This window comes from Melanerpes formicivorus, unplaced genomic scaffold (genome assembly GCF_026170545.1).
Source record: "Melanerpes formicivorus ecotype bairdi unplaced genomic scaffold, bMelFor1.0.p_v2 SCAF_21, whole genome shotgun sequence".
NCBI lineage: Eukaryota > Metazoa > Chordata > Aves > Piciformes > Picidae > Melanerpes > Melanerpes formicivorus.
Window position 1 is genome coordinate 11,609,687 of NW_027142373.1, and position 8,855 is coordinate 11,618,541.

Here is an 8,855-nt window from a genome sequence, read left to right on the forward strand (position 1 = left end):
CAGTTGAGCCCACCCCGTAGCACGTCTCCCTCGGAGTCCCCTTGCAGCCCGGGGTGGGGGGTTGGTGGGCCCTCATTTAGGAGAAGCCGGTGTCACCCCGCGGGCAGGGACGGGGCCCCGCTGCCGTGACTCATTTCTGGGCTGCTGCTTGTTTTCCTCCGTGCTGCCCCCACAGAGCTGCTGCTCGGGGCCCAGCCTTGGGGCCAGCATGGCCCCAGGGGACCACCCCACCGTTCCTGGGTGCTCGGGAAAACCCGGGGGCTCTCCAGCAGCCTCCTGGAGTTTTGGCAGGGCCGCCGGTGGGGGTGGCAGTGAGTCACCAGTATCACTGCCTGGAGCTGTCTTTGCTGGGCTGGAGGGAGCCGAGGGCTACAAGTTGCCTGTTACTCCCTGCCACACTCAGTCGAGTGCCCACAGCCCAAGGGGGTGGAGGTGTAACCCCGGGGAGGGCCCTACTTTTGCAACAGGATGTGGTCTGGGATGTGACAAGCCCAGCAGAGTGCCACCCCTCTGGCACTGGAGTCTGGATGGGTGCCAACCCCGGGATGTCCCTGTGCTGCTTCATGAAGCAACCTGTGCTGAGAGCTGCGCCTGCAGAGCAACACCTCCCAGCAGGTGCTTCGGGATTCTCAAAGGCTGGAACAGGCTGCCCAGGGAGCTGGGTGAATTCCCATCCCTGGAGATGTTTAAAAGGCACCAGGTGACAGATTTGGTTTGCTTCTCTCCAAACTGGGGTGCCCTGATCCCCAGGGGGGTGGAAGAAACTGCCAGCTGCACCATCCCACAGCACCAGAGCCAAGGGGCTGCTGGTGAAGAGCCCAAACCCCCAGCCCAGACTGATGCACACTGGCACTAGTTGACTCCACCAGACTTGGTAGAGTTAGAGAATGGTTGGACTCGATGATCTTAAAGAACTTAAAGGTATTTTCCAGCCAAAATGACTCCATGATTACAGCTTCTCCCTCTGCACAAGCACCTCCAACACTTTTCATCTCCCTTCTCTCCCCAACCAGGCTGTGGAGCTCAGAGAACAGGAGAGTGACAGCCACACGATGCCAGGCTTGGTAGAGTATGGTTGAACTTGATCATGGAATCATTGTTAGGGTTGGAAGTGACCTCAAGGCTCAGCCAGTCCCAACCCCCTGCCATGGGCAGGGACACCTCACACTACAGCAGGTTGCTCACAGCCACCTCCAGCCTGGCTGCAAACACCTCCAGGCAGGAGGCTTCCACCACCTCCCTGGGCAACCTGCGCCAGTCTCTCACCACCCTCATGATGAAAATCATCCTAAAGATCTTTTCCAAGTTAAACAGTTCTGTGATTCTGTGGCATCAAGTGTCACCACCAGCTCCTGTTTAGGTGACCAGAAGGCACCCAGAGCCCAGCCTGGCTTCCTGCTACGCTCACTTCTGCAGCAGGCTCCCCCAAAGACCTTCAGCTGCTTTGCAGGCTGCAAGCCCTAAGGGAGCAAAACGCCAGGCTGACTCAAACCACGAACGAAAGCAGGAGAAAAGAGATTTCAGACCTTTGTTTTCATGTTTATTAAAACCTCCCTGCTGGCAGCCCAGCACCCCCTCAACCCCCCCAGCTTGGCTCATGCCTTGTTTTCGGTGCTGCTCTGCTCTCAGTGCAGCAAAACCCCTGCTCAGGCAGCTGCATGCAGGCTGGTGCTGGCTTCCCCTGCTGTTGAAGGGGAGGGCTGATGATGCTGCACAGCTGCAGCTGATTTGATTTCCCTCCCCCCCCCCAAATTAATTAATTAGATTAATTTTCTCAGTGTTGGGTGGGTGCAGATCCCTGCAAACTCCAGGGGTGTGCAGAATCAAGGCTTTAATTTCCCTCTTCCTTGGAGGGTTGTGGGGGGTGCTTGTTGGTTGGTTGCTTGGGGTTTGTTTCTTTCTTCTCACGTTCACAACAAAACCTTGGAGGGAGTTGCAAACTGTTTCCAAAGCACCACTGCAAAACACAACTGTTTTGGAGCTCTGGGTGTTGCTCAGATTAGAGCTTAAACCTAGAAAGATGAGAAGATAAAGAGCGAGAGCAAGGGCGGTGGTGGTGGTTGCAGTGGTTACAGCCCTCAGACGCTGTGACTACGTGAGGCTGCTGGGAGGGCTGAGGTGATGGCTGGCTGCATCCTTTGGAGCTGGGCTGGGTGAATGCTCTGCAGGCTTCAGAGCCTGGTCACAGTATCACAGTATAACTTAGGTTGGGAAGGACCTCGAGGATCATCGAGTCCAACCTATCAACACAGACCCCATGACTAGACACAGACCCCATGACAAGCAGACTAAGTCTGCTGCACCAGGAGCCAAGGGTGCGTTGGCTCCAGCCTCACAAGGCTGCCCAGGGAGGTGGTGGGGTCAGCATCCCTGGAGGTGTGTAAGAAAAGCCTGGATGAGGCACTTGGTGCCATGGCCTGGTTGATTGGATAGGGTTGGGTGGTTGGTTGGACTTGATGATTTTGGAAGTCTCTTCCAACCTGGTTGATTCTGTGATTCTGATGAATTGAAGTAGGGGGAGCTCACTCATCTGCCTTCCCTCGCAGTGTGTGGCTGTCATTCTCTTGCTCCCAGAGCTCCACAGCCTGGTCAGGGCCAGTTCTAGGCTCCTCAATTTAAGAAGGACATTGAGACACTGGAAGGTGTCCAGAGAAGGGCAGTGAGGCTGGGGAGGGATCTGGAGCACAGCCCTGTGAGGAGAGGCTGAGGGAGCTGGGGTTGCTTAGCCTGGAGAAGAGGAGACTCAGGGGAGACCTTCTTGCTCTCTCCAACTCCCTGAAGGGAGGTTGTAGCCAGGTGGGGGTTGGTCTCTTCTCCCAGGCAAGCAGCACCAGAACAAGAGGACACAGTCTCAAGCTGTGCCAGGGGAAGTTTAGGCTGGAGGTGAGGAGAAAGTTCTTCCCAGGGCTGCCCAGGGAGGTGGTGGAGTCACCATCCCTGGAGGTGTTCAAGAGGGGATTGGATGTGGATGGTTTAGTTGTCAGGAGGTCTTGGGTGACAGGTTGGACTTGATGATCTCTGAGGTCCTTTCCAACCTTATTGATTCTATGATTCTAAGAAGGGGGGCAAGAAGTGTTGGAGGTGATTGTGCAGAGGGAGAAGCTGTGACCACACAATCATTTTAGTTGGAAAATACCTTGAGGATCATCAGGTCCAACCATTCTCTAGCTCTGTGAAGTCTGGTGGAGTCATAGATCATAGTATCAGTCAGGGTTGGAAGGGACCACAAGGATCATCTAGTTCCAACCCCCCTGCCATGGGCAGGGACACCCCACACTAGATCAGCCTGGCCAGAGCCTCATCCAGCCTGGGCTTAAACACCTCCAGGGCTGGGGCCCCAACCACCTCCCGGGACAACCCATTCCAGGGCTTCACCACTCTCATGGGGAAGAACTTCCTCCTCACCTCCAGCCTGAATCTCCCCACCTCCAGCTTCATTCCATTCCCCCTAGTCCTATCACTGCCTGAGATCCTGAGCAGTCCCTCCCCAGCCTTCCTGTAGCCCCCTTCAGATCCTGGAAGGCCACAATGAGGTCACCTCAGAGCCTTCTCTTCTCCAGACTGAACAGCCCCAACTCCTTCAGTCTGTCCTCACAGGAGAGGTGCTCCAGCCCTCTGTTCATCCTTGTGGCCCTTCTCTGGACACCTTCCAGCACCTCCAGATCCCTCTTGTAACAGGGGCTCCAGAACTGGAGGCAGTACTACAGGTGGGGTCTCCCCAGAGCTGAGCAGAGGGGGAGAATCACCTCCCTTGTCAATTAAGGACAGTGTGCATCAACTTGGGGTGAGGGCACCTTGGCTCTGGTGCTGTAGGGTGGTGCAGCTGGCTGGTCCTTCTCCCCCCCCAGGAGATGAGGGCACCCTGGCCTCGAGACAGGCAAACCAAAACTCTGCATTTTAGTGAAGGTGAAAATGAAGAGATGCATTTTGCACTGAGAAAGAAGAACTGAATCCAGACAAAAGGTGCTGTGGGCTGCTCTGGTGGGGTGAGCTCCCCATGCTGCAGCAGCCCTTGGGGCCAAGGGATGCCAACAGCAGCAGCAGCAGCTTTGCCATCAGCACAGTTGCTCCAACCATTGCAGGGACCAAACTGTGACAGCTGCTTGGTGGCATGGGGACCGCAGTGGCCTTGCCATGCTACAGTTCACCTGGGGTAGCTTTGACGTCTCTTTTGTTGGGTGCCCACTGAGCTGTTGCTGGCGTGATGGGGATGCTCATTGCTGCATTGTTGCTCTGCAAGTGGAAAACGGTGCCTGAGTTTTCTGGGGGAGAGCCACTCAGGTGAGTGCCCTGAGGGTGGTTTTGGGTGATGAGAAACTCTGCTGTGTCTGAACTCTGCTCCCATCAGAGCTTTGAACTTGCACTGGACACTAGATGACCTTAGAGCAGCCTTGCAGAACCTGAAGGGGGCTAAAGGAGAGTTGGAAAGGGACTTTTGACAAGGGCTTGTAGGGATGGGATGAGAGGCAATGGGCTGAATCTGGAAGAGGGCAGATTTAGTCTGGAGATGAGGAAGAAATTCTCTCCAGTGAGGGTGGTGAGACACTGGCACAGGTTGCCCAGGGAGGCTGTGGATGCCCCCTGCCTGGAGGTGTTCAAGGGCAGGCTGGATGAGGCCTTGAGCAAGCTGGGCTGGTGGGAGGTGTCCCTGCCCATGGCAGGGGGTTGAAACTGGATGATCTTTAAGCTCCCTTCCAGCCCATTCTGTGCAGCTGTAGGGATGTAGATGCAATACGCAGGAGGACATGGTGAGCATCATCCCATGCTGCAGCAGGGCTGGACAAGACCTTTCATGAGGTCTTGCCTTTCACTGCTGGCTCTGAGCTGCCTTCACCCACCTCCTGGGTGGGAGCCTGGGGAGCGACTGCAGCTCCCAAGCGCCTTTCCTACCACCATCTCCACCCCCCCCCCCCCCCCCCCCCCCCCCAATGCTTCCTTTTCTCTGATCTCATTTTTGGCCACCAATTCGCACGATGTGAGAGCTTGCAGCTCCTTGCTGCCGTGCCTGTGCGACTCCTGGGAGGCTTTCAGGCAGGGTTTTTCAGGCAGGCAGGGCGCGCTGGAGCGGTGATTGCGGCGCTCGCCTTGCGGCTTGATTAGGAAGCCGGGAGCGCCGGTTGGGAATGGCCCCTCCGAGCCGTTTGCCGAATGACAGCGCCTGAATGGGCAGCCTTGTAAGGAAGAACAGCCCCGCCAGGGGCACTGCCAATTGCTCTTCTCTGCTGTTAATTTTGTATTTCCTCCCCCATTGTTCGCGGCACCCTCTTGGAAAAGCTTGCGAGATAAAAAGCGCTTTGGTGCCTTGCGCCGCCTCGTATCCTGTTTGGCAAGCCGGGGCTGTAGCCCTGTGCATCTGGAATACATGAGTGGCCAGGCGTGAGCTCCTGCAGCCTTGGGAATCGCTGATTTCTCAAGTTCTGCTGTTGGGAGGGGAAAAAAAAACAACCCACCCCACCTAAACAGCCCCATAAAAGCAATGGGGTTGGAGGAGCTGCTCCCTCCCCTGCCCGGGAAGGGCAACGAGGCTGGGGAGAGGCTTCGAGCACAGCCCTGCGAGGAGAGGCTGAGGGAGCTGGGGTTGCTTAGCCTGGAGAAGAGGAGGCTCAGGGGAGGCCTCATTGCTCTCTACAACTCCCAGCAGGGAGGTTGTAGCCAGGAGGGGGTTGGTCTCTCCTCTCAAGCAAGCAGCACCAGAACAAGAGGACACAGTCTCAAGCTGTGCCAGGGGAGGTTTAGGCTGGAGGTGAGGAGAAAATTCTTCACTGAGAGAGTCGTTAGCCATTGGAATGCACTGCCCAGGGAGGTGGTGGAGTCCCCATCCCTGGAGGTGTTCAAGAGGGGATTGGATGTGGCACTTGGTGCCATGGTTTAGTCATGAGGTCTGTGGTGACAGGTTGGACTTGATGATCTCTGAGGTCTCTTCCAATCTTGGTGATTCTGTGAGATGCTTGGTGGAGGTTGCAGATAGGGAGCCGGAGGAGAGCTGGGCCTGTTGAAGCAAAGAATTGTAGAATTGTTTGGGTTGGAAAAACCCTCTGGGATCATCCAGTCCAACCAGCCACCCAACACCACCATGGCCATTAAACCATGTGCCCAAGTGCCATGGCCACAGGTCTCTGGAACACCTCCAGGGCTGGGGACTCCACCACCTCCCTGGGCAGCCTCTTCCAATCCCTGACCACTCTAGGCAGTGAAGACATTTTTCCTCATCTTCAACCTAACGCTCCCCTGGCAGAGTTTCAGGCCATTTCCTCTCTTTCTGTCACCTGAGACTAGGGAGAAAGAGACCAGCCCCCACCTCACTGCAACGTCCTTTCAGGGAGCTATATAGAGCAATGAGGTCTCCCTTCAGCCTCCTCCTCTCCAGACTAAAGAACCCCAGTTCCCTCAGCTGCTCCTCACCATGTTTTTCATACTCTTCATCTCTTCAGCTCTGTTGCCCTTCTCTGGACACACTCCAGCACCTCGATGCCCTTCTTGGAGTGAGAGCCCCAAAACTGGACCCAGTACTTAAGGTGTGGCCTCAACAATGCCCAGTACAGGGGGACAATCACTTCCCTGCTCCTGCTGGCCACACTGTTCCTGCTGCAGGCCAAGATGCTCTTTGGCCACCTGAGCACACTGCTGGCTCAGCCCAGTGCTGTGGGCAGTGTGGTATGTTTGGAAACAGCCTGGTGGGGTTTGGGGTTTGAGGCTTGGCTGCTTTTGTCTCAGGTGTCCTCTCCTTGCAGTCACAGCAGCTGCATTTAACCTGCCACATCTGAAAGTTCACCCAGGTCTGAATTTCCTGCTGGTGAGACAGAGCTTGGTGGCCAGATCCTGCCTGGGGCAGCTGTGTGGCTCAGCACTGCCACTTGCACCACACCTTTCCCGGAACGGGGCTGGTGATGCTCTGCTGTGTGCCTGGGGAGGAGCTGCTCCAGTGCTCCCTCCCCAGCTGTGCTGGGCAGTGAAAAGGGCTGCAGATGGTTTGAACCCACAGCTGTGAGTGTCACACTGCCTATGGGGCTGTGACTATTCATAAGGAGAGGCTGGTCAGCAGGAAGTTCTCAGAGAACACCAAGTTAGGTGTCAGTGTTGATCTGCACCAGGGTAGGGAGGCTCTGCAGAGGGACCTGGATAGATTGGATCCATGGCCAAGGTTCATGGGATGAGCTTCAGCAAGGCCAAGTGCCAGGTCCTGCACTTGGGGCACAACAACCCCAAGCAATGCTACAGGCTTGGGGCAGTGTGGCTGGAAAGCTGCTGGCAGAAAGGGACCTGGGGGCTCTGATGGACAAGCAGCTGAACAGGAGCCAGCAGTGTGCCCAGGTGGCCAAGAAAGCCAAAGGCCTCCTGGCTGGGATCAGCAATGCTGTGTCCAGCAGGAGCAGGGAGGGGATTGTGCCCTGGGACTCAGCTCTGGGGAGGCCACACTTTGAGTACTGTGCTTGGTTTTGGGCACCTCAATACCAGAGAGATGTGGAGGTGTTGGAGCCAGGGCAGAGCAGGGCAAGGAAGCTGGGAAGGGCCTGGAGAATAAATCTGATGAAGCACAACTGAAGGAGCTGGGGATGGTTAGTGTGAAACAGAGGAGGCTGAGGGGAGACCTCCTGGCTGTCTACAGCTACCTGAAAGGAGGTTGTGGAGAGGTTGGTGCTGGTTGGTGCTGCTTATAGAAGAAGAGGGAATGGCCTCAAGCTGCCACTGGGGAGGTTTAGACATTTTTCCAATCAAGAGTGGTCAGGGGTTGGAATGTGCTGCCCTGGGAGGTGGTGGAGTCCCCAAGCCTGGAGGTGTTTCAAGGTGGTTTGGATGTGGTGCTTGGGGCTCTGGTTTAGGGGTGACCCTTGCAGAGTAAGGTTCTGGGTTGGACATAGCAAAGGGGTTGGAACTGGATGATCTTGAAGGTCCCTTCCATCCAAAAGCATTCCATAATTCTGTGATTAATGACTCTCAGTGCTGCAGGGGGACTGACTGTGTTTGTAAGAGAGGGGATGGGATTTGGCTTTCCCTCAGATGCTCTTCCATTGCCCCAAATTCCTGCAGTGCTCAGGATGAGAACAGATCTGGTGCTCTTAAAATGCTGCTGGTCTTTATTTTCATGTGGGTTTAAGCAGAAGTGAGGAATCCTAGAATCCCAGAATGCCAGGCTGGAAGGGACCCCAAGGACCATCTGCTCCAACCTTGCTAGTTGATGGTGTAGTTGAGATGAGCTGGCCCAGCACCCTGTCCAGCTGAAAGGAATGGAATGGCAGAGACCAGGTTGGAAGAGAACTTCAAGATCATCAAGTCCAACCTATCATCCAGCACCACCTAATCAACTAACCCATGGCACCAAGCACCCCATCAAGTCTCCTCCTGAACACCTCCAGTGATGGTGACTCCACCACCTCCCTGGGCAGCACATCCCAAGAGGCAATCACTCTCTCTGTATAGAACTTCTTCCTAACCTCCAGCCTAAACCTCCCCTGGCACAGCTTGAGACTGTGTCCTCTTGTTCTGGTGCTGGGTGCCTGGGAGAAGAGACCAACCCCCACCTGGCTACAACCTCCCTTCAGGGAGTTGGAGAGAGCAAGAAGGTCTCCCCTGAGCCTCCTCTTCTCCAGGCTAAGCAACCCCAGCTCCCTCAGCCTCTCCTCACAGGGCTGTGCTCCAGACCTCTCCCCAGCTTTGTTGCCCTTCTCTGGACACCTTCCAGCAGCTCAATGTCCTTCTTAAACTGAGGAGCCCAGAGCTGGACACAGGACTCAAGGTGTGGCCTAAGCAGTGCTGAGCACAGGGCAGGATGACCTCCCTGCTCCTGCTGGCCACACTGTTCCTGATGCAGGCCAGGATGCCATTGGCCCTCTTGGCCATCTGGGTACACTATTGGC